This window comes from Natator depressus, chromosome 1, assembly GCF_965152275.1.
Source record: "Natator depressus isolate rNatDep1 chromosome 1, rNatDep2.hap1, whole genome shotgun sequence".
Lineage (NCBI taxonomy): Eukaryota > Metazoa > Chordata > Testudines > Cheloniidae > Natator > Natator depressus.
Genome location: NC_134234.1, coordinates 30,194,959 through 30,221,388, shown reverse-complemented (window position 1 = coordinate 30,221,388; position 26,430 = coordinate 30,194,959).

The window sequence follows — 26,430 nt, the reverse complement described above, 5'->3', positions numbered from 1 at the left end:
CTAAGATGGCAGGGTGTTTTCATTGAACAGTTGTCTACTGCATCTGTGCATCCTTTTATTGCTAGCTGAGACTTTCAGAGTTATTCTGTCATTCGCCCTGACTTTATTTAGCCTATAACTTATGCATCCCTCCTTCTTCAGGATGTGAATGTTCTTCGTCCCTCGTAGCACGCCTGACATATTTGTGCGGCTGGCATTCATGAACGTAGCACTAGTGGGGAAACAGATGTCTGTGTTAATCCTTCTTACCTCTGCTGAGACAGTCAGACTTTCCTAATGCATTCAGTCAGCACCTCTGGCAGCAAAAGCTCCAGAGAGCATTTTGAGCTGCTGATTTAGTGTCCTGCAAAAAGCTCAGGCTGATGACTGGCAGTAAATAGATAACTACTGCAAAGTAAAGAAGGCTTCAAAATCTCTACATCCTGGAGGTAAGAATAATAATGCTTAGCCTTGATAGGGCCCCCACTTGCAAGGCACTGAGCATCTGCTCTGATGTGCTGAGCACCCTTAATGATAATGGGAGTGGAGAGCATGCAGCATCTTGCAGGGGGACACGCAGCACCTTGTAGCACCAGGCCCATATGTTGCTATACAGTCACTGACTCCTTAATACTCACAATGGCCCTGTGACTTACAGAAGTATTATCTCTCTTTTACACATGGAAAACTGAAGCCGGAAGAGTAGTAGTTCGTGCAAGTCACAGTGCAAATCAATGACAGCCAGGTTTAGAATATTGTGTTCTTGGTACCCAGACCCAGGTCCTCAAGGGTATTTTGGCACCTAACTATAATTGATGGCAATGGGAATTAGGTGCCTAAACAACTTTGAGAATCTGGTCCTCACTCCTGTAATCAGCCTACTAGACCATGCTTCTGAATGGGCCTAATTGAACTGGTTAGATATTAAGGAAAAACTCCCTAACTGTGAGAGTAGCTAAGCTCTGGAACAAGCTTCCAAGGGCGGTTGTGGAATCCCCATCAAAGGATTTTTTTAAGAATAGGTTGGACAAATACCTGTCAGGGATGGTGTAGGTTCATTTGGTCTGTCTCAGCACAGGGGGCTGGAATTGATGATGTTTCCAGGTCCCTTCCAGCTTTACGTTTTTCTGATTCTATAAACTGGCTTGGGACTGTAGCTCCTGATACTAGAACCTGGGGATTTGCCTTCCTTATGAAATATACATTCACACCCTTCTGTTGTCACTTTTGCATGTGCACTTAAGACACTGATCCAACAAAGGGCTTTAGAGTGTGCATTTAAGAATGCGAGTAGTCCCACCAGGGCCCTAAGAGTTTTGCTGGATCACCTAAGTTACTTTATTGTTGTTATAAGAGAATCATTACCAGAGCTCCTAGCAGCCCCAGTCATGGACCAGTACTCCATTGTGCGAGGCACTGTAAAACTGAACAAACCTGCAATTTAAAAATTAAGAACTAGACTCAGACCACCAAATCCTTTTATAAAGGCCATCAAATAATTATAAGAGGGTAATGACTTCAACCACTACCAGCCTAATCTGGTAACTGTAACAGGGCAGTCTGCCCCTTTTAAGGGCTGGAGGTCTGGTCCAGACAGCCTGCCTGTTCATTAGTCAGATGCAGCTGAGGAAGGGACAGTGTTCCTTAGAGAGAGCTTGCATGGGAAGAGCACAGGGAGTCCTGGGGGGAGGAGGGATGCTGTGTGAATCTGTTCATAAAAAGTGCCTCTGCGGAGAAAGCCCTGGGAGTCAGTGTTCCGTGAAAAGAGGGAGGGGAGGAGGGGCAGGGAGTATGCAGAAAGGTGCCCAGGAAGGGGGCTGAAATTACACGTGCTTATGTTTAGTAAAGACATGGTGAGATAGACCATTGCTGAAAGTCAACATGGACAAGGAGCCTTGAGGGTGTCCTACTACAGGACAGGCCCAACAAAGAAAATAACAGAACACCACTAGCTGTCACCTTCAGCCCCCAACTAAAACCTCTCCAGCACATTATCAAGGATCTACAACCTATCCTGAAAAACGATCCCTTACTCTCACAGATCTTGGGAGATAGATCAGTCCTTGCTTACAGACAGTCCCCTAACCTGAAGCAAATACTCACCAGCAACCACACACCGCACAACAAAAACACTAACCCAGGGAACCTATCCTTGCATCAAAGCCTGATGCCAACTGTGTCCACATATCTATTCAAGTGACACCATCATAGGATCCAACCACATCAGCCACACCATCAAGGGCTCGTTCACCTGAACATTTACCAATGTGATATATGCTATTATGTGCCAGCAATGCCCCTCTGCCATGTGCATTGGCCAAACTGGATAGTCTGTATGTAAAAGAATAAATGGACACAAATCTAACATCGGGAATCATAACATTCAAAAACCAGTAGTAGAACACTTCAACCTCTCTGGTCACTCAGTAACAGACCTAAAGGTAGCAATTTTGCAACAGAAAAACTTCAAAAACAGACTCCGACGAGAAACTGCTGAACTTGAATTGATTTGCAAACTAGATACCATTAACTCAGGCTTCAACAGAGATTGGGAGTGGCTGGGTCATTGCACTAATTGAATCTATTTCCCCATGTTAAGAATCCTCACACCTCTTGTCAACTGTTTGAAATGGGCCATCTTGATTATCACTGCAAAAGTTTTTTTTTCTCCTGCTGATAATAGTTCATTTTAATTAATTAGCCTCTTAGAGTTGGTCTGGCAACTTCCACTTTTTCATATTTTCTGTATGTATATATATCCTCTTACTATATGTTCCATTCTATGCATCCGATTAAGTGGGCTGTAGCCCACGAAAGCTTATGCTCTAATAAATGTGTTAGTCTCAAAGGTGCCACAAGGCCTCCTGTTCTTTTTGTGGATACAGACTAACATGACTGCTACTCTGAAACCTGTCAGAAGATAATCACAGAGTTTAAGATCAGAAGGGACCAGTAGAACATCTAGTCTGACACCTATATATCACAGGTCACCACCACCACCCACAATGGCCTCTGGTTTTGACTTCTAGTCTAGTTGGCCACTGTCAGATTTGGATTCTGAGGGCTTGCCTTTGAGTGGGAAGACATTTTTACCTGAGCCCTGAGGAGTTTGCAAAGTCCCTGGCCAAGAGGTTGAGGTTGGGGAAACTGAAGCAGAGTGCTACAACAGCAGGTCTTGTCGGAAGGGGAAGCTACAATATGGAGCAACATGAGCTGGCTTGCAAGTATCAGTTTCCCATTCCAGACCTTCTCTGAGAGGGTGGGTGATCAAGTAGAGCTGGATGCCAGGAACTCTTGAGTTCTTTTCCCAGCACTGACACTGATTCCCTTTGTGGCTTTGGGCACATAACATAATTAAAAAGTAGATTCTGTTAACTGGGCTAAACTACATTTTTAATAAAATGATTATTTGACTTGAGGTATGAAATGATGTTTAAAACGTTTACAGAGGTTCACCAAGTGAATCTTATCTCAATTTCACATTTGAATAGCCAGGGTCAAATCCTAAGTGCAACTACCCTGATCTACACCACCTGAGGATCTGACCTACTGTAACGTAGTCATGGAAGAAGTGATCATTCAAAGAAGGGACCTCAGACCTGAGAATTATTGAAATGCATGAAATCATTTCTCTCGCCTCCTTCCCTTGCATTTAATTGCCTTAAAGTGGTGCTTCGAATGTACGCCGCTCTGGGTGACTTTTACAGTAGAAGTCACCTCAGCTTTGCTGAATGCTTCAGAGAAGAAGGAAGAAGAGATGAGATGATGGATAGAAAGAATGCAGGAGAGGGGGAAAAATTGTCTAGGTGGAAGATTATTTTTAAAGCTAGATCAAATAAAAATTAGGACCCTTTTGAACTATAGAGCTATAATTCCATTTTATAGTCTCAATGCATAAATAAACTACTTGAGCTTTTTCCTTGTGGTTTTATAAAATCACTCATTTCAACCCCTACATAGAACTACAGCCCCATCATTCACAGCTGTTTGCCACTATATCTGTATGTTTTCTCACACTTTAAAATTGTATTTCTAACTACAGTAACTATAGCAACTGTGCCTCATCATCAACATTCAATTCATTCCACATCCCATGAAATTCTGACTTTTTGAAATCTGTGCTTTTTTGGGAGTTTGTCCTACTTTGAGGATTATGTCAAATCTAATGATAATGAGGATCACTTAAGCGTCAAGGTTCATTAACATTTGCTGTAGCAAAGCTGGCTGAATCCCAAGGATTGAATCCAGAATATTTTTTTAATATATGCCATTTATTCAGCAAACTATTTGAAGCAAAAAGATAGGGTTAGGTATTGTACCTTAGGAAAGGTTATACCCCACAACTCACTCAACCATTCTCTGTGAACATGGTTTAGATCAACTGACTTTAGGTCATTGTTTTTCTCCTCTCCGGTTCTTCACATTTCCCTCTCTACATCTTTCCCATCTGTGCTTGACTCAGTCCAGTCTCTGCAAGAAGCTGTATTGCTTTACCAATTGCAATTAAATTAACTACACATTTTTATATAGTAGTTCAACTAAGGAACAACTAAAAGAGGGTATGCCAATCTAAATGCATAATCAATGCATAATCACCTGGAAAGCAGGGGGATTTTCTGGTCCAAGGGGTTAGAAATAATGGGATGCATTTTTTGAAAATGACCATTTATCAACACAATCTATTAGACTGGGTTTCAACAACACTGCATACAAGGGAAGATGTCAGACCCATTGCTTCAGACAGTGACAATATAGACTGGACCAACCACTGGAAGATAGGGGATAATCCTACACTGGGTTACCAGCACTCAAGAGGATGAATTAAAGTGTTACATGAGTAGGTCTTTTCCACCTCAAATCTTTATGGTTCCTGGATTCAGCAGAACCCCCCACTTGCTGAAGTTCCACAAATTCTCTGATGCAGTGATGAGCAGGTCTACAATTCTGTTGGGTCAAATGCTGTCTTGAAAGTTGTAGACACTAGAATTCCCTGAACACATGTGGTATCAGATACCCTGTTTTGGCAAAGCATGTGTTTAACTTAAAGTGCTCTAATGGGCTGAATATCCAGTGACACCCTTGGAACACAACCATGTGGATAAGTACTTTTGCTGAATCAGAGACAAAATGAGTTACATATCTGACCACAGGGAAACCTTAAAGCATGCAAGAAGAGGACATGTCAACCACTCTCACAAAGTCTGCTAAACAAACAGATACCAACGTTCTGTGGAGACCAGACACTATCAGTAAAGGTAATAAGATCTGTAACGACCAAATCAGATCATGGGTACTGATTAGGAGGCGGCTTAATAAGAGTCTTGCTCAGTTTGGGTCACCGTACAATTCAGATCATTGTTGAGCCCTGTTCTCATTTTGTCTGATCCATTTCATCCATCCTCACTTCAAACTCCCTGGTGTAGTTGTGAGTAGGCAAATCTCATTTCTTTCTTCAGGCACAGTATTCTATTTCCATAGAATGCCATACAAGTGACCATCTCCATTAAGTAAAATCCACATTCCTGGTTTATACTGTAATAAAGGTCTTGATTAAGCCTTGTGTATTACTCTAATTACACTATATTTCTATTTGAGCACACAGATTTGCCCTATTTTTTTTCTGTTTGTGTTCTTCTTGCACCGTTAATGAGAAAAAAGGGGGGGAGATGATAAACCCCCTAAAATGGATATTTGTTTTATCTCCTATTCGCCACTCTTCAGCTTGGTATTCTCCTAGTCATCTCTTGTTCAACACCGATTGCTGCACATACAGGCAGAAGCAGACTTTCTGTTGACCTCTTTGTATCCCTCATGGTAACTCTTTCAGCAAGAATGATTACCCATAAAATAGAACCATCTCCCACTTTCACCTCTTGAGGGGGAGGCAGATATGAAAAACAGAGGAGTTTTGCTCATAACACTGTGGTTACAGTCATTATAATAATTTTTACTGGGATAAAAAAAAGAAAAGGAGCGTGAGTGCAAGACTCAAAAGCATTAGTTCCATTCCACAAAGCACAACGGACAGATCAGTGTCAGAAACAAACCACAGCATGGAGTTATATGTAGACAGAAAACAAGATTAAAGTAATATTGATACTGAGTCTTTGCACTGGTCATTTTGGAGCTATGTCAAAGTTAGGGTTAACAATGACTTTTATAATCAGTTGTTTGTCAATCCCCTGCACATCTACTTGGTATGTTACGTTTACAAGTGGGTGAGACCATTTTTTTAAATTAAAAAGAATAGAACAGGTACAACTTGGGTAATGACCTTGCCTTTATCCTGCCAATGTCCTTTGATTCTTAGCTGGAGGTTAGAGGACAGTTCTACCTCGATACAAGGGAGGGTATGTTTTGGGATTTTGTCCGTGTCTGCTAGGAAGTGGACTGAACCTGAGTTGATGTGACTCACACTGAAAGCTTGCTAGATAGTTCTAGAACATACTTATGTATGGGACACAATGCTAATGCGATTGTTTGGAGTACAGTCTAGATGATTTGTGTGGAAAACATGGGAAACTTCTGCATTTTGATGAAAAATATGTGATTCAGTTTTCCCCACTGACTCTATTGTTACCTATTGAGTTTCAAAGGGTTAATTTCTTCTCTGTGGTAGGGGAATAAGAGATGGGTTTTCCACACAGCAGGCATGTCTGGGTTGGCGTGAATGAACTGTCAGCATAGGGATGGATCTGCCTTGGAGACAGAATGGAAAACCAGAGCATAAACTTTTAATGACTTTTAGGCCAAGAGGACTTCCCTCAACTCCCCACCTACCTGAGCCCAGGAGCTGGAAGGCAGCTCACGTGAATTCAGTGTGACTGGAGCTTGAAACAAAGTCTATCAGTGAACAGACAATAAAAAGATTTCTGCTGCCCAGTGTTGGGGGAGATTGGATCCCTGGACATTTGTGTTGGACCAGCAGCATAGACATAGATTCATAGATATTTAGGTCAGAAGGGACCATTATGATCATCTAGTCTGACCTCCTGCACAATGCAGGCCACAGAATTTCACCCACCACTCCTGCAAAAAACCTCACACCTATATCTGTGCTATTGAAGTCCTCAAATCGTAGTTTAAAGACTTCAAGGAGCAGAGAATCCTCCAGCAAGTGACCCGTGCCCCATGCTACAGAGGAAGGCAAAAAACCTGCAGGTAAGCTTTGCATTTCCATGCTAATCTAAGGACCCTAGAATACTGTATTCCAGCTGCCTAATATATGCTGGCTTGAAAAGGCTGTCCTGTGATACTGCAAACATCTGTTCCTTGGATAGCTCCCAAGAGGGTTAAGTATCCTACAGGGATTTGTGTTAATTTGGAGTAGGTGAGAAACAGATGCTGAAGCCAGAGACCCAGTTTCCGGGTAAGGGGGCTCATCCTTGTAAAAAGTGGGCCCAGGCCTAGAACTAAGAAGGGGAGTCTCCCGGAGACGCTGCGTAAAGGTCGGCGGCATAGTAAACCTGGTGGAACCGTGGCCGTTACAAATGCTCATAAAGAAAAACAGATCTGTAGAGTACAGCTGGTTAGAAAAAGTAGGGTGCAAAAAATGCAGAAATGTGGCATTGGTTTTGGGGAGGAGGGATTTGTTGTTTGCCATTTTCAAAATTCCAGCCAGCTCTGGTGTGCTGGCAGCTCCCTCCTCATTCCTTGGGCCCTCTTTCTTCAATGACTTGCACATGCGCTTAATTTAACACACTGAACACTCCCATTTAGAGTTGAGCAAATAATTCATTGTTCAGTTGGGTGCCTGAACCAAATGTTCTGAAATAATATTCCGGTAATTGGAACTGAAACAATTTTTAGACAATGTCAAAACAAATCATTTTGACTTTTAGGAAACATTTCCCCCCCCCCCTTTTTTTTTTTTTTTGGCTGAAGCTATTTCCCAAATATGATCCAAATCTGCAAATAGTTTTGGTCATCCTTTTCATCCACCTCCCACTGACATAGATGGAACTGCTCACAATGTGCAGTTAAACCCATACTTCAGTGCCTGAGGAACGGGTGTTCACACACCTATCCTTGTGAGATATTCCACATAGGCGATCAAGCAATCAGCTAGTAACAATTTTTGATATTTATCAACCCAGATATATGTTTCAATGTGCTCAGATACTATAATTTAAGGTTAGAAGACACACAAAAACTGAAGGAGATCAATACATAGAATTGTACTTGATTAGAATGGATATCAATCACTTTAGATTCATATTTACTTCTGTCATTCATAGAACTGTATTCTCTCTTTTTATCATTACAGATTATTAACATATAAAACTGTATCATAAACTTGAGATTATAGCAAATTCTGCATGTGCAGCAGAAATCAAGGAGGGCTACATTATTTCAAATTGTCTCCTCTCTTATTTTATGATAGTCCTTATCATAGTGGGTCAAGTATTTGCTCCTCCTGCAAGTGGAAAGCTACAAATGCTGGTTTGATTTTAAATTAGCGACCTAGATGTGAAAGACTCCAGTTGCCTATCCTTAATCTACTCCCTCAGATAGGATATTCTCCTTCTCCCCACCTCCAGAAAAAAAAAAAGGAAGAATATGGTTATTATATACACTGCCAGACAATGGTTAATAGATTCATGGAGTTTAAGGCCAGAAGGGACCATTAGATCCTCTAGTCTGACCTTTTGCATAAGGCAGGCCATAACATTTCATCCAGGTACTCCTGTGCTGAGCTCAGTAACTTGCATTTTACTAAAGCATATCTTCCAGTAAGGCATCCTGTCTTGTTCTGAAGACTTAAAGAGATAGAGAATCCATCACTTCCCTTGGTACTTTTTGATGGATAATCACCCTCAATGGTAAAAATAATGAGTCTCTTATTTCTATTTTGACTATGTCTGGCTTTAACTTCCTGAACGGTGAAGCTGACCAATTCATTAATACACATTCAGTAATTCATCTATTCAGATTCTTTGGATGTAGTTGTTTCTTTTTGCTTCCCAGTTTACCTGACCTGATTATAAACTATGTATTGTTTATGGTTCATGTTTTAAAATCTGTGGTTTGTTCTTCCCTTTCTGACAAGTTTGTGGGTGGGATTTTCAGAAGTTTCTAGATTTAAGAGTACAAGTTCTACTGATTTTTTTCAAGAGGACTTATGTTCCTAAATCAGCAAGGCACTTTGGAAAATCCCACTTTATGCTATTTTATTTACTTATCATTGTTTTGGTGTGTTGCATTTCTTGTGTTTCCTTTAATATTTCTGGTGGGTGGGAATAAAAAGACAGGAAGGGACATTACCATTTCATGATTGAGAATGTGTTTTCACTGCTTTAATGATATATGCAGCAAAATTTATCAAAATCTTTACAAAGTAACCAATGAATGTTATTGTGTGTACATTTACAGTGTCTGTCCAGTATTTTGGGGTCATCAAAATGTATTGGTTACATGTGTAATTTGTTACATTGAAAAACAAATACATCATTCCTTAGAAAATGGATTGAGCTAAATTCATTTTACTGAAACCAATGGAGTTACATTAGGTATTAATGCTGTCCACCATGTTCCAGTTAAATAACTTAATTACAGTTTTCTTTGCTCTTTTAGAAAAGAAATGAGTTTGACCTGAAATGCATATACTTGATGCAGAGTGTAATACTGTCAATCCCATGTAAGTATTAATCCAGAGAACACAATGCCAAAAGTTAGTGTGTTTTGGGGAAGAGAGTGAGATCAGGAAATTACCAAGAAAGGATGGGGGCAGGGAGGGGGAAACAATCGAGAGGGGAAAATGAAGAAAGCTAGGTCTGAAAATAATAAAATATCTGTGCGAACTAGTAGAATAGTGAGGTGCTGATTTGTGAATGTTTTCGTGAAAAGTGTTAAGTTTGATTCAGCATTCAAGAGTATTCTGTCAACTACCAGTTATTTGTAAAACTGCTTGCAAATCATGAAAAATTCATGCACTTTAGCATTAATGAGTAATTGGGGGGTGGGAAGGGACTGGAATGATGACTTTTGTTGTTTGCTATTTTCCTTTGTAGAATGTTTCCATAATCCAGTCAGGGAGCAGACAATGTCCTGTGACTCAGGGGACACACACCACAAGACCAATGAACAGCTAATAATGAACAGGTCCCTTGTTCAGTCCACCCAACTTCAGACAAGATAGTGGACTTCATAACGGCATGACTCAAATTTGCCTCCTTGACTGATCTGGAGTTCAAGGTGAGCAAAAACGGGCAAGCATCAGAGTGAACCCAACCATGGAGGTGAAATAACATTCAGAGGGCAGGGGAAATTCCCCTGAACCTCAGTGCAGCAAATGCTGTAGGAGATCCACCCTCTTCCCCCCTCCACCGCCACCACCATGCTCCCTAGGATCAGGGTGGGAAAGACATCATCCTCCAAAGTTGTGTTTTTGTTTTGCTTAACACACAGTCAGTAGACTGGTTGTGACTCATCCTTTGCCACCTCGTAGAGAGCCCAAAGGCTGTAAACACATGGTTTCAGCATGCGGAAGGCCAGCTTGGGAATGGGAAGTAGTGGAGTGTGTGCAGCTGGGAGCTGATTGCTATGTGCTGTATTTCTGTCCCCCTTGGTCCAAATTCTGGAGTCAGACCAGAAAGACCTTGCTTGTCCCTGTTTTTTAAAAGTGCTTTACTAACAGGGTTGTACTTAGGCACATACTTAAGTGCCTTGCTGAACTTGGGCCTCACGTCTCATTTTGGTTTATGGTGTTTCCCTAATTTTCTCATGATTTTGCACGTTTGCTTTTCAAGTTTGTAGTTGTAACGTATATATCAACACGATGGTGTGAAAGACACACACATTGCAGCTCAGCTCCACAAACATTTTGCATTAACCATTCCTAACATCTGTTCATTTTTTATAGTGATCATAAAAACAACAGCATCAGCCTTCCACTAATCTGCTTAGTACTCCTACGAGTAAATTCATACCAGTGCTTGGAGGAATGCTATCAGTTCGCTTTTGCTAATGCTTGCTACAGAAAAGCTTCTGGATGAAATAAATTCACTCTGGATGAGCTGAAGAAGATGCAACTCCTTTGGGACTAGTCTTGCAATAGATGTTAGCCCTGTTTTTGAAAACGCCTGTTGGAAAAAAATATCTTCCACTATTCTGCTCATTTCATTTAAGAACATAAGAGCAGCCATACTGGGTCAGACCAAAGGTCCATCTAGCCCAGTATCCTGTCTTCCGACAGTGGCCAATGTCAGGTGCCCCAGAGGGAATGAACAGAACAGGTAATGATCAAGTGATCCATCCCCTGTCGCCCATTCCCAGCTTCTGGCAAACATGAGCTCTACAAAAAAAAAAGGAACTGAAACATTCTTCCTATTGGTCTCAGCACAATACTGTTTAAGATAAATGTAAATACTACACAGAACAAAATTTTCTTTCCCCCATTTTAATCACTTCACTCCCTAATCATTCTAGATATAAGTGCTGTCAGATCATCATACAATGTTTTCTTTACTGCCTTGGTGCTTCCAATATCTTTTGTTTATAGTATAATTTACTGATCTTAAGGGAGAGACAAACATTTGTGCCAAGAATGCCTTTAATGGTTGCTGTAACTTTTTTCCTGAACATATTTATATGTGGGGAATTTACTAGATCTTTTATGTAAGTACCAAGAATATTTTTTATAAGTAGGGATGCTGATATATTTGTATTAGCTGTGGGCCTGGCTCTGTTTTATTACAATTTACCATCAAATAGTTCCTGTAATTATGCTGGTGAAAAATATTTGTATTTTGTAATATTTTAAACCATTGTGACCACAAAGGAAATAGTTATGCAAAGAAGCAATGGGTTACATACATGATAGGAAAAGTGGAATACATTTTGTAGAGGTTGTTGTTTTTTTTTTGAATAGACGAGACTAGAATGGAGGAAATACAAAAAGTTGTCAGAGGGTCTGTTATCTTGCTTTGTGTCGCTCCCCGGTGAACCTTGCTGCCTGGCCAGTTCAGAGGGCCTCACAGTTACAAACACACACCTGACCATTTATCCTCTACTAAGGTGTGCATTTATTTCCCTCTTACATCGCAACAATATGCAACACAGGCTTAGAGCAAGGACAGGCTTCCCTGCAGCCCTCACTCCCCAGCCCAGACTCAGCCTCTGAGCTTCCTTCTTGGCTCTTCTTGAGTTCTCTCATCAGCCGCCTTTGCTTCCTGTTTCCTCTCCTTATATTCTTCCCAATTACCTTGTTAACCCACTGATTATCACCCAGGAGCTCACAATCCCCCACCAGAAAGTGTGTAATCGCTGTCAACTGGGCAGTGATCAGAGTGCTATTGATAGCACCCTGTCACAGTGCCCAGATTTAGGCACTGAACTCTAAGGGAAGAGTGGGGTTTAGCACAGACCCTTGTTGTTGGCATCTCCCATTGGCTAGTTTAGGGAGCTCTCCACCTCATGTGCTGGCTCTGTGGATCACATTCTAAGGGCCCCATGTCTCCTCATTCATTGTGTAGGAAGCCAGGCTTTGGGTATTGCAGTATTGTTCCTGTGATTTTTCTAGGCACCTAAAAGTTCAGAATTGTGACCCTGGAGTCACAAAGCCTAAATCCCTTTTGTGGATCCAGGCCTAACTGTTTATCAGTGGGAGTAAGGGGCCCACACCCTGGCTGTTGGTGAGTCAGCAAGAGATGGGATTATAATTTTCAAGCTCCAGTTGCATAGTCTTGTGCTCATTCCTTTAAGGTGAGATTTTTCAAATGCACCTAAATGATGTAGGAGCACATGTTCCATTGAAAGTGAATGGCACCTGTGCTCCTAGGTCGTTTAGATGGTTTTGAAAATCCAACCATTAGAGCACATTGCCTCTACAGATTTAGGGTTTGGCTAGAATGAAGTATTTACTACAAAGAACAAAACAAACAAAACCACTCCTCTTTGATACTCTGGTCTTTCATTATCTAGTATGTATGACTGACAAGCAGGAGTTCAATAGTCTTTGGGGATTTCTAATCATTATTAATCTCCTTTTAGTCATGTCGTTATCTATAATGACTACAAAGTAGACAAGACCTTGATTTAATGTTTTATTCAAAGGACAAAACCTTCAGCAGGATTACAGTATGTCCCCTAATGCTGGAGTGATATTAGTAGGTGCAGTGTACCTCGTCTTCTGCAGGCTCGGATTTAGATTTACAGTGACTCTTTTGGCCTAGAGATGAAAGATTTCTCCATATAAAGTGAGTCACACCACACACTGTTATTGGCATCTTTGCTGTAGCCCTGATTATTAATTATTAGACTTGGAAGGATTAGATTGTTATTGGTAAATGTCAGGAAATGTTGATTTCACCATACAAACACAGACCAATGAAAAAATATTTCCATGCCAAAATTTACATCTAGACAAAGTAAGAGAAATGCTGCTTGAGAATTTATTAGTCAAAAGAAGGCTTGTTACAAATGGACTAGTGAATTAATAATAACAACAGGTACAACTTGTTGATTTAAGGATATTTACTTTGTATATTTTGACATGTGATGTTGACAATTTGAGTTTTATGACGCTTTAGCTTTTTGAATCTCTGTGCATACTGTCATTAGATAATTATCCGACCTTCCATCATTTCCTGCAATCATGAAAATTTAAAGCAATACAGATCTTTAAAAATACTTAAACATGAACATCAATATTATCCATCAAAATTTTATATATAAAAAAATTAATTCTGCCAAGCCTATTGATGATGTAAGTTTGGTGTATATTTGCAGTCTGCACTTCGTTTGTATTATGAGGATGACAAAAAAATGCTCTCTTTTCTCTTTGTTGATATGTTTATAATTGTATTTATTGTTTTACCTGTTCACTTTTTTATCTTACTTATTTCACGATTTGCTCAATAATTCTGTAACTATTTGTGAGTATTTAAGGTCTATGAGCTGATAGGCAAATGTAGAATTAAGGGACTTTAGGGCAAAATTGTAGGTGGGGTACTTTAAATGCCTTAGTTACATATGTACTCAGTATGAAGTTTATCTTGCGGTCTTTGACGTTAATGCGAGTTTTGCCATTAACTTCAATGGGAGTGAGATCAGGCCTGAATTATGGGAACTTTTGCTGGTGTTTCCAAGTGCTCAGCTATGGCTGATGGTGTATTCTGAAGGTTCCTGATGCCGCAGCAGTTTTAGGGTTCTATCTTGCAAAGTGCAAAGCATTCTGCCCTCAATCCAGTAACACACATACTTACATACAATGGGACAATGTACATGCTTAAAATTAAGCATATGCTTTTCTGGATTAGGGTTAGAGTTCTCAGTACCTTGAAGGATAGACACTATTGAGCCATCATCCAGAAGAGCTATTGTAATACATGGAGAGCTGAGAGCAGTTTGTAAAATTGTAAAAAAAGGAAAATAATTTAACACTTATTTTATTTTCCTGCAAAAACAAATGGTCAGAAAAGGGCTCCTAGTAACTATATATCCAACAAATACAATGTTAATTCAGCCCATCTCAATTCCAGTTCAATAAGAGGAAAGAGGAATGCAGTTTTAGAAAGCTAACATCAGCTAAGTATCTGCTGGAGCCATAGCTATTTAAATGTATTTGTTTTGTTATATTAGTGAGGGACCAAGATCGGTTTCATTTGCCGCGTATACAGCATGCAAGGCCTCTTCCTGACCATTTGCTATTGCTGCTCACACAGACATTTAGGAAGACTTTTAAGCAGCCTGGAGTAAGTTTAGTTTATCTGTTGTTGTTTTTATTAATCATTCATTACAAAGCTTTTCTTCCACTAGAGTGTTCTGAGTGATGAGTGACATTACATTTGGTTCAGAGATGAACATGATTCATTCTCATACTATTTATTCTGTCAAACCTTCTCTGAATTTAAATGGTCTCATACTCCTCTCAGTGTATGCAAACCAGTTTTTTACACCACCTTGCTACATGGATTGTGGTTGCTACACCATCTTCACCTCCAAAAGCACTGCTAAAGCCTCTATGACTAGTGAAAAACTCCAGCCAAAGTCAATTTCCTGTAATTTGCATGTCAGTTCAAAAATTACATTAAATTTAGAAATCTTAATGGACAAGCCTGAAAATCTAGGCACTTCCAATTCCAGCCTTCCCTCCTCCTTGCTCTCTCCTGCCATCCACCTCTACTAAATGCCCCCAATTTACTGCCCGATTATTCTCAAATCTTCTTTCGAGACCAATTCCTTTTCCTGATCTAATGCTCATAACTGCTTTCTAATACAACAATTCAATCTTGCTATCATAGCTTCCTGCAAATCTATTGCTTTCATGTGTGCACACACAGACAGTCTCAATCTTTGCTCCTGAAAGGTGACTAATGCACCAGTTTTCACCCCTGCCCTTAAAATACTGAATCTGACAGCCAGGTCTGGAGTTGGAACCGGAGGGTGGGGGAAGGGAACAAAAACCTTGCCTATTCCCCTAACATCCAAGCTATAACTCAGCTGGGCGGACCGCATTTCCAGTGCAAGATCTGTCCCTAGGCATTATTTCTGTGATGTGCTCATTTTAATATCTTTCCGTGTGACCTCCCCCATGGAATGCCATGCCAGTTTGCATGCCTATATGTAGGCATTCCTGTCAAACCTGAGGGAAATGTTTGAAGTGAATCACAGTGTATGCTTAAAGTTGTGGCAATAATTACCTCAATTAGCATAAGATTTAAAATGATGTGCTGTGCTAAAAAGTACACTAAGCGTCTAATAATTATTCTTAAAGGGAAAATGTTATCGTTTAGATAGTTAGCAAAGCTGAAGAAGTTTGCTCTAATTATTTTTAAACCAATTTACCTATCAGCAATAGTTCTTTCAAGTGTTAGTAATTACTCTGTTAAAGCTAGAGTAATGAGGAAATTAGCACTCTGTATCTGGGCCAAGACTTTTTAAAAAAGGGGGGCCTTCCATATTTGACATCTAATATATGTTGTTTTTTTTTAAAGTGTTCAGAAGGCCATTCGATAAGATGGTTTTGAGGGCAGCATAAGAACCTATATATAATGGAATAACTGAACCTCCAGAGCTCTCAGTAAAGTCAATGGGACCTACTGTTTTTTTCAGTGCTTTAGGAAATCTGGCCACTATTGTAGATGCCTTAGTATGGATTTCAGAGTGAGCCTGACTTCAGGCACCCATTTTGGGCTTAGCCAAATTCAAGACTAAATTCTAACAAAGATTTTTTCATTACCAAATCGTTTTATTTAAAGTGATAACCTAAATGCCATATTAAGGATTTGATCCAGAGCCTACTGAAGTCCATGGCAATCTGTCTGTGGGCTTGCACAATAGTAAAGATACAGAACATAAACATATTTTTGTAGGATTTATTTTAAAACTGTACTTTAAATCCTCATCATTAAATAAGATGTATGAAAAGTGACATTACACGCATGTGATATTATTAAAAAAGATCAGGGAACACATTTGCTTGCATCACTGTACTGTAATTCAACATGATTATTGCTGGCTCAGAAAAATGACATCATACTCAATATGTTTTTTTAAAGCAAGGTCGCAGACAGAGTAAGTGATAGAATCATAGAATATTAGGGTTGGAAGAGACCTCAGGAGGTCATCTAGTAAAACCCCCTGCTCAAAGCAGGACCAACACCAACTAAATCATCCCAGCCAGGGCTTTGTCACGTCGGGCCTTAAAAACCTCTGAGGATGGAGATTCCACCCCCACCCTAGGTAACCCATTCCAGTGCTTCACCACCCTCCTACTGAAGGAAAACAGTGATGGATATCTCTGAGCACTGCTGTTGAGAACGTCAGTCCCTGCTAGATGCCAAAAGGAGGCTGCAGAGATGAGCTTGCTTTAGACTGATAACTTTCGAGTTTGTTTTTGTTCCATTTTGGAACAAAAGCAAAATGTTTCAATTTTTTTAATTAAAACAGATTAGTGTCAAAACTCTCTAAGTGATGTGAGAGTACAGCCTGAACCGCATAAACCTTCCCATCAAAAACTTCATCAAAAATCAATAAGTTTCTGTGAAATGTTTCAGCTTCAAAAACAAAGCATATTAAAAACACAATTTTTTTTTCAAATGTTCATATAAACTCTGTGCAGACCAACAGGGGAGATGAAAACAACTGTGCAATATTCTTGAGTGACTTTTATAGTCACAGACCCACCTTCATTCCCTGGTGTAACACAGTTTTGAGGCCCCATATGTGCCCCACTGTAGGAATACAATGGGTCAAGTTACCTGTATCGCCATGCCAAAGCTCATAGCTGTTACTGATACTATGATCTGTGACTGCTTCCTGCAAAGATCTCAGCGCTCTTAACTCCCATTGGTTCAACATTTCTCCAGGCAGCCCTACCTCAAATGATATCTATGCTATATAGTATATATACTTATTTTATTAGTACTAATTAAATATTCTTGATCAGTTCATTAGACTGTCCTGTATTATGTATTAAAAATAAAACCAAATAAACAGAGTAAATTGGGCCAAACTGTGCCCTCAGTTATAACCATCTCAGACTGACTGAAGTGGAGTTGTATGGGGAGTAAGTGATGTTAAAATCTGACATTTCTCCATTCCATTATTTCTGTGATGTATCCTGCTGAGGATGTGTGCTCTGTTTTAATCCCTGTAAAGGTGAAAGCAGTGTTGAGAATGGGGAGGGAAAATGATGATGTGCTTCCCTAATAATGATAGTTTGTCGCTTCTCCTGCAAATCGATGGTAAAATCCAACTTTCTCTTTCATTTTAAATGCTTTTGCCAACTTGTTTAAAAAACAACAGTATGAGACGTGTTCCCCCAATGCCATAGTCAGTCACTGTCCCTGCAAAATGCACATACATGCACATAGGCACATTAATGTGGATTACAATCTGGAAAATAGTGGAATTCCGAGGTTTGAAAGACTAATCTTATGGCTCTTTATCAAATATGTTGTCATAATATTCCTGATCCCACATTATTGAAGTCAGTGGCAGACTTTGCATTGGCTTCAGTGAGAATTTAATGACGATCAATGTTACAAAAGGAAAAATGTTCACAGGACATCAAAACCATTTCCCCACTATCTCCATTTAGCTTCCCCTCAAGAAAGAGGCACTGGGAAACCAGTATATCAAAGCTCGAATGTACTGTCCCCTGGGCCACCCTGATGGGAGCAGGGAAAACCCGCGGTTTGTGCTGCACGTCAGGATGAATGACACTATAAGACTCACCCTGGAGCGGATCAAGGCTGACTATCTTAGCCCGGAAATGACAGCCCAAGTGGAAATTCATGTGATTTTCAGTGGGCTGCTTCCAGTCTCTACAGAAGGAAGGCAAAGGTGTGACAAGATAATGCAGATCAGGGATAATGCTATGAAGACAATTTTAAGATGCTAGACCATTGGGAGGCATTCACAGAAAGAAGACTTATCTCAGCTGATGGACTCCTCTTGAGTATCCAGGGTATTAAATTTCCCAGTTCAATGCTAGTGTGATGGATGAGAAAGGCTTTAAACTATGAGATGAGGAGAGAAGGTGGGGAGAGACTTGTGAAATCTCTGGTATCATGAGGGATAAAGCAACACCAGAAGGTAAACATATGGACAGCAAAGAGAAAGAAAGTATCCATACTGATTGGAATGGTAGTGAAATAAGTGATACAGTAAACCTATCCAGCTAGAAAACTGGAAGAGAAACAACTGAGATGCTTGCACATGAATGCAAAGAATCTAGGCATTAAAATGGAGGAACAAAAAGGATGCCAATCTTGATATTATAGTGATTACAGAAACAGGGTGAAATAGCACTTATGACGGCGATGCAGGTTTTGAAGGTACATAGACTATGTAGCTGTTTAAGAAATACAGAAATAACATTAAAGGCCATGGGGTAGAGTGCATCACCAGTGCAGTAAACTAAAGACATTAGAAATCATGGTATGGATAAAACATAATGTGTTTGGGTCAAAGTCACTTTGGGGAAGGGTTGTGAAAGAGATTCTATTGGGATAATGCTTTGAGGTCTGCTATAGATCTTCAGGGTCAGACTCGATATGGGCAGGGATTTTGTTAATATTATTAGAGAAATAAATACTACCAGAAATTTTATCATAATGGGAGACTTTAACTTTGCAGATATAGATTGGAGAATAAATTCCACTAAGAATGGTAGGAGCCAGTTATTCCTGGACATGTTAGATGACAGTTTTCTTCATCAGTCACAGAACCAGCAAGAGGTGATGCAATTTTAGACTTAGTTTCGATAAGTAGACATCATGGAAGAGCTGGTTGTTGGAAAGAACCTTGGTCTGAATGATAACGAGTTGATTCAATTTAAATTAAATGGCTAGATAATCAAAACCAAGTTGGCAATGATGGTTTATTTATTTCAAAAGGGCAAGCTTTCGTAAATTAAGAGAATTAGTTAAAAAAGTCAATTGAACTGAAATGCTCAAGGATTTAAATGTTGAGAACGCTCGTATTTGTATCCCAGAAAAGGGGAAAACATTGGCGGGAAAGGCTCCAGACCCAGATGGATGAATAACCACCTCAAAATGATTATTAGGAGTAAGCAGAGCACCTATAGGGAATGGAAAAAGGGATTGATCAACAAAGAAAGCTACATGCAGAAGTTAGAAAATGTATGAATAAAGTGAGAATTGCTAAAAGTTAAGCAGGTTTAGATCTTGCCAAAGAAATTTTAAAAAATAAAATTATTTTTATTTAGTTATATAAAAAAAGAATAAAGATGAACTTGGGCTGCTGTGCAGGGAGGATGGGAAGGAGATTAAAGATAATCTATGTGTGGCCCAAAAACTATATGAATACTTTGCCTCATTTCTCAATAAGGATGATAATAAAGAACAGTGATACTCAGACCTGAGTGGTTCGGGAGCCAACTATTATCATTTGATCAACTACAATTGGTTAATAACATAGCCAAAGCATTCTGATTGGTTCATAATTTAGATTGGTTAATAATTTAATCACACAGTGTTTTAATATCATGTGGTGGAAAGAGCCTCATGAGACACACTAAACAGCCACTTGAGCCTTGCAAGCCTCAGTCTGTGTGTCACTGATATAGACCATAGCCAGGAAGGCTAGATAGCTGAGGAAAATGGGTGTATAAAAATGGAAATTACCAGATCTGAAGTGGAAGAAAAACATAAAGAGCTAGTTGGTGCTCATATCAGAGAGACTGGATAATTTCCATCCCAGAATACTGAAAGCTAGTCCAGTATCAAGGATTTTGGAGGTGGTACAGTATGACTGGAGAATATCTAATGTCTTACCTAGTGGAGTTCCTCGAGGTTCAATCTCTTGACCGATCTTATTTCATATCTTTTAATGACCTTGGCATGAAAAAATAGGAGTGTGCTAACAAAATTTGCTGACATCAAGCAGGGAGCCATTGTCAGTACAAAGGAGGATTGGAACAATATTATACAGGAAGAACTGCGTCACCTTAAAGACTGTAGTAACAGAAATGGGATGAAATTTAGTAGTACAAAGTGCAAGGTCAAGCACTTTGGGGTCTAATAATCAGAATTTCAGCTATAAATGGTGGTCTCATCATTTGGAAGTAACTAAAGAGAAGAGAGACCTGGGTTTGTGGGCTGATCACTGGATGACATGAGCCAACAATGGGATGTGGCTGTGAAAAAGGCAAATGTGATCCTAGGATGTATTAGGTAAGGCATTTCCAGTAGAGATAGGGAAGTATTAATGCCATTGTACAAGGCACTGGTAAGATCTCATTTGAAATACTGTGTACAATTCTGGTCACCCGTGTTCAAGAAAGATGAATTCAAACTGGAAGAGATGCTAATTGAACATTTTGTTGTACAAAAATTTTTAAAATAGCAAGGAAAAAGTTGGTGATTTTTTTAAATAATATATGTATATATAAATATAAATGTATTAGTGTCACGGTTGAAAGGTCCTTGAGGTAGATTTAACAAATCACTCAAGGCCAACAAGAAATATCAGTGCAGTATTTTCCAAAAAGCGACACTTACCCAGATAAGCTGAGGTTTTTACACCAAAACAAAGCATTTATATTCTGGGCCAGCAAGTCTTCTACTTGTCAGCTGAAAAGTAAAAAGAGAAAGCGAGAGAAAAAAAGCGAGAGAAAATAGCTAGGAGAAGTTCCTCAGGGAGAAAATGCTGGGTGCCTCTTGAGACTGCCCACTTAGGATTCATTCAAATGTTTTGCTCCCCTCCCCCTTACCTTTGAAATTGTAATAGTTTTATTGGTTTTATTTTTTAAATCTATGATACACTGTACACTTTAGGCCAAAGTCATACTTCAGTTTAGTGTTACAGTACTATATATATATATGATTGCAAATACCTGGCTGGTTGGTTAAGTGGGTGGATGTGTGTGTGTATACACACACCCGATAGTTCTGGCAAGTTTTGAAAGTAATATTTACTTTAATTGTTTCTCAGAAAGCTCCAGAAACTTCTACTGAGATGACTGGCAATTTTAACAACATCTATAGTGTTTGTTTTAGAATAATATTCATTCTTTGTTGAAATATCACAAAAGTTTCAATAAACTGGCATATTTTGCCAACATAATAGTATACAGCCCTAAATGAGAGGTGGACTGCTTAGTCTTTTGGCATACCGTATCGTGAATAACATTATTATTATTTATTAACTATATTGTGATAGCATGTCCTGGTCATGATGTTAAACTGTATCCTCCACTGCCTAGTGGATACTTCTTGGTTGAAGAAAGGCTAAGGGATCCCACCCCGACAGAAAAGGCACTCACACAGAAGTGAGAGGCAGTTAGCAGCTCTTTCTAGGTTGCTGTCTGGCAGAAGCTACAATCTCTCTGTCACTGAACATCCAAACTCGCTCTGGCCTTTGGATTCTGCCTCAGTGGTCTAATGGGGGGACCACAGGCCTATGGCAGCCTCTGTTCCTTCATAACTTTGCCTACACATGTGCACTGAAAGTCTTGGCAAGATGATCACAGGGATCTGAGAGATGCATAAAGGCCCTGGGGCAGCTACTAAGATTTCCAAGCAGCCCTGTTCAGGGATGGCCTGCTTGCCTTGTGATGGAATGGCCCTAGAACAGGTGCGTCAAACAAGCCCTGACTCGTTATTTACATCCTGGCTGAAGTGTGTTTGTAAACAGAATTCCTTGCTGGAATATTCAGACTTTGACACCTGGATACGACTTTGATATGAATTCAGTTATGAGGAAAACAGCTGTGTTAAGTAACTAACTTGCAAGTTTTAGAATTGATATTGTAGCTCTTTTAGAAATGTAGCTCTCGGACACAAATTTCATATGGGAGAAGGACTACACCATGGCAAGCCTGGAGGAGTAAAGAGAGTATGGTGTAGGTTTAACAATCAAATGAAATTATGTCATCATGTGAAGCTCAGATTGAAGTGGCCATACATATCATGACACTGCGTGTTAGTCTACAGAAAGGATTCATCAACCTCATCAGTGTCTATGCTGCAACTCTGCAGATTAATGAAAAGGAGAAGAATAGCTTTTACCAACATCTGGAAGAACTGATCAGCAGGATTCCATGGAAGGAAAACCATCCTAGTACTTGGAGACTTAAATGCAAGAGTTGGGTCCAATGCTGAGATCTGGAATGGGATTCTAGGTAGGCATGGCATTGGAAGTATGAATGACAATGGTCACAGGGTTCTCAAGCTCTCTGTCATTCAAGATTTATCAGTGACCAACACCTTCTGTGCTGGTAACAGCAGAAGAACATCATGGAGACACCTGAGGACCAAGCACTGGCATCAGCTGGATTTGGTACCGACAAGATTTTTGGAAGATATCTTGCATACATGATCCTTCCAAAGTGCAGACTGTGACACAGACAACACTTGTTTGCTGCAATGTAAAATTTCAAGCTAAGAAGATCCACCATAATAAAACTGTCATACAACATCCTATTGACTTGTGCCAAATCAGTGATCCTGTCAAGAAATGGCTTTTAAATGAAGTAGTAATGACAGCTGGAATGAATGAAACTGTTTCAGATGCATGGGAAGTCCTGAAGACAAGCATGTACAATGTGGCAATCAAGAGCTTTGGAAAGAGTACTAAGAAAAATGTTGACTGGTTCGTAGACCACTTGGAAATACTGCTGCCATTCATTGAGAAGAAAAGGTCTGCCCTGATCACCTACAAGTCTAGTCTTACTACCGATTTGCTCAGTAGCCTAAGAGAGGCTTGTAAGGTTGTTCAAATAATGCTAGACATGATAGAGATTTGTTTAACATTGCAAGGTTCAGAGCTAAGATGAAGGTGAAAAAGATTATCATAGGGGACCTGTTGTTTGCAGATGATGCAGCCCTTGTGACTTGCAGTGTTGATGCCCTACAACATCTTATTACCAAGTTTTCTGATCCATGCAAAATCTTTGGGCTAGCAGTAAGCTTGAAAAATACTGTTAACATGCACTAAGGCTCTTCAGAACCAGTTCCAGATATTACCTTAGATGGTATTCATTTGGATGTTGTTGACCACTTTTGCTACCTTGTCTTTATTGTTACCAGCAATGTAAATCTTGAGGTTGAGTTCACTAGCAGAACTGACAAAACAATCAGGAACTTTGGATAAAACACATCTCATAAATATGGATTTTCACTTTAGTTGACCGTTTGCCATTGTTCCAGGCTCTGTCTTGCAAAAGACCACTCTTCTATATGGCTCAGAAACAAGGACGACTTACACCAAACATACCAAAAGACTAAACAGCTTTCATATCAGATGCTTGCATAAAATTCTTTGAATAAGATATCAAGGCAGGGTGACAGATGTGTAAGTGTTAAATCGTAATGGTATGTCATTCATGGGAACATTGATCAGTAAGAAAAGACTCAGGTGGCTTCGACATATCAAGCAAATGACAGATTACAGGATCCCGAAGAATGTGCTGTACTCTGAAGCTTGCAAAGGGTCTAGAAATAGAAGCAGACCACTGCACAGATGTCGGGATGCTTGCAATGGTGACTTTGGAATCTCTGTGGATGATTGGGAAAGGAGTGCAGAATGCCACTATGGTTGGTGGAGTCAGCTTGTAAATGGAGCGACGTTTTGCAAGGCAGATTAGATCAAACTTTGTGATGACCGGAGTCAGAGGAGGAAAGAATCTGCTGCTCGGATTCAGAGAATTGCTAGTGCATGGGTGTGCCCTACCTGTGGATGGGACTGTCACTCGTGCATCGGACTCAGCAGCCATCAAAGAACTCATTGGTGCATACACCATACCCTGTGACCAGCGATGGTGCCATTGATTGATTGATTGGAGACCTAGTTATGGACCAGGATCAGGTGCTGTACGATTACAGAACAAAGAGGTGGAACCTGCCCCAAAAGATTTTAAAACTATAGTTATTTTATTGAAACTCTGACTATTGTGTTGTTCAGCAGTTCATTATTATAGCAGCATTGACCTTTTGTGTGTGTGCACACACCCATGCATTTACCATTTATTGCTATGGGTTAGAGTGGGATGGGAAATGCTTTTCATATCCCAGGAGAGTTTTCAAGATTTTGAAATTTGTTCACATCCTGAATTGGGAAGAAAATCTTTAAAAATATCGCAAACCAGCAAATGAAAAATAGATCTGGTAAATCAAAGCATTTTGTTTCAATAATTTTAAAATGTTTCATTTTGATTTTGACCCTTTTGAAATTAATTTATAGTTTTAAAAGTTTTAAATATTTTAAAACTTTTTTTTCCAAAAACTGGGAGATTTTTCAAAGAGCAATCCTTTTGTTGGAGCAGTTTTGGTTTTGAGGAATCAGTATTTTCTAATCAGAAAATTCCTGACCAGCTGTACTAAACCTGAAAATCAATTTTTAAAAGTTTCTAAAATGTGACATAATGGAACGTTCATAGGTGTACCAGATTCTACTTCATATTCAAGAAAAATGTATGAAGTTGGCTTATTTAATTTACAGGTGCCCTCATTCTTTCTTGTATCCCCCTGAAAGGTTTCAAGTTTTAACAAACAAAATCCAGTCCAAGCCAGATGCTAGTTCAGATATAAATTGTCTGATGTGTGTTTACTGTGGTGACTGATAGCTGTGTGAGCTGGCAGATACAGTAAGGATGAAATAATGCACAGTGGGCCATGCGGCTGTTGGGAGATAACTGCTTGATTTGGCCATGTATAGAGGCACAAAACTAAAGGCGATAGAAAGTCAGGTCTATGATAATTGCTAACAGTTCAGTGAAGCTTTGGAAAGCTTGAAAGTATTATTTTGATTCCCACTTGGATGGTCCACTTAGTTTTAGGGTAAAACATGAAATGTAGGGTCATGTAGTAGAGTTTAGCAACACATTTAGAACAAATGCTAATGAAACAGAATCACTATGTCATGCAGTTATAGCCTATTCCAAAGTAAATCTACAGTATCTATCGCTTCCTTGAGCAGTGATTTTGTTAAGTAAACTTCGTTTATGTTGTAAAAGAGAGGGCATTTTAAAGGTTTTTTCAAGGTATTCAAAAACTAAATGCTAAGTACAGTAAATCTTATTGCTTAGAAATATGCTAACTTAAGTGCCTTTTCTTATGATATAAAGGCATATAAAGTCCACTGCAGCACTGCAACTGGGAATTATAGATAGCTTTAGATATGTTGCCAGTTGGAAATCTGATTTCAGTAAAGAGCTTGTGATAGGAATGGGCCAAAAGCTATCCAGGAGGAAAGCATCAATGTTGATTACACCTCTGACAGCACAATACTGTATTATGTTCTTTTGTCATTGGATCATGGATCTTGTCATGTACCGCTTTACTCAGCTACATGTGCTGAAAATGCCTATGGCAATAGATACCACACGTGAGAACTTTGTGATTTTAACATACAAATAAAACCAGATAAGTGGGTTTCCTTGACAATTGTTTGGTTTGATAAGGCTGAATTGAATCTAAGCTTTGCAGGAGGAATAACTGTGCGGGTTTGAAATTAACAACCATCAGAAGGAAAGTTGTAGGGGATTCATTCACCCTTAAAATCTAGAATTAATGATGTCTAGAAAGTTTTATATTGATAGTAAAAAAGCCAATAGAGTTCTTAAACAAAGAGCAACCCCTGGATAAAGAAGCTATTGACTATGACAGCAATTAAATCAAGGTTATGAAATATTTAGACCCATTCCAAGATGACTGTGTTTCAATGAGCATTAGCTATTAAACCAGGTAATGAAAAAAAAACCAGAATGTTGTCAAGACCGAATGTTGAATTAATGAATTTTGCATTTGCACAAGAAAGACATGGTTTTATTTTGTCAGGGTATTTGCTAAACCTATCTGGTGAAATCCTGGCCAAGCATATGCAGAGGTCTGAGGAAGAAAGAGGGTTTGAAAAGAACAAAACTGAGGCAGAAGCAGTTGTTTTATTAGAGCTGGCTAAATAGTATTTACCAAATACAAAGTTCAGTATATTTTGGTATTGCAAAGCATTCACAAAACAGTCCAATGACTTGCAAATTATCTG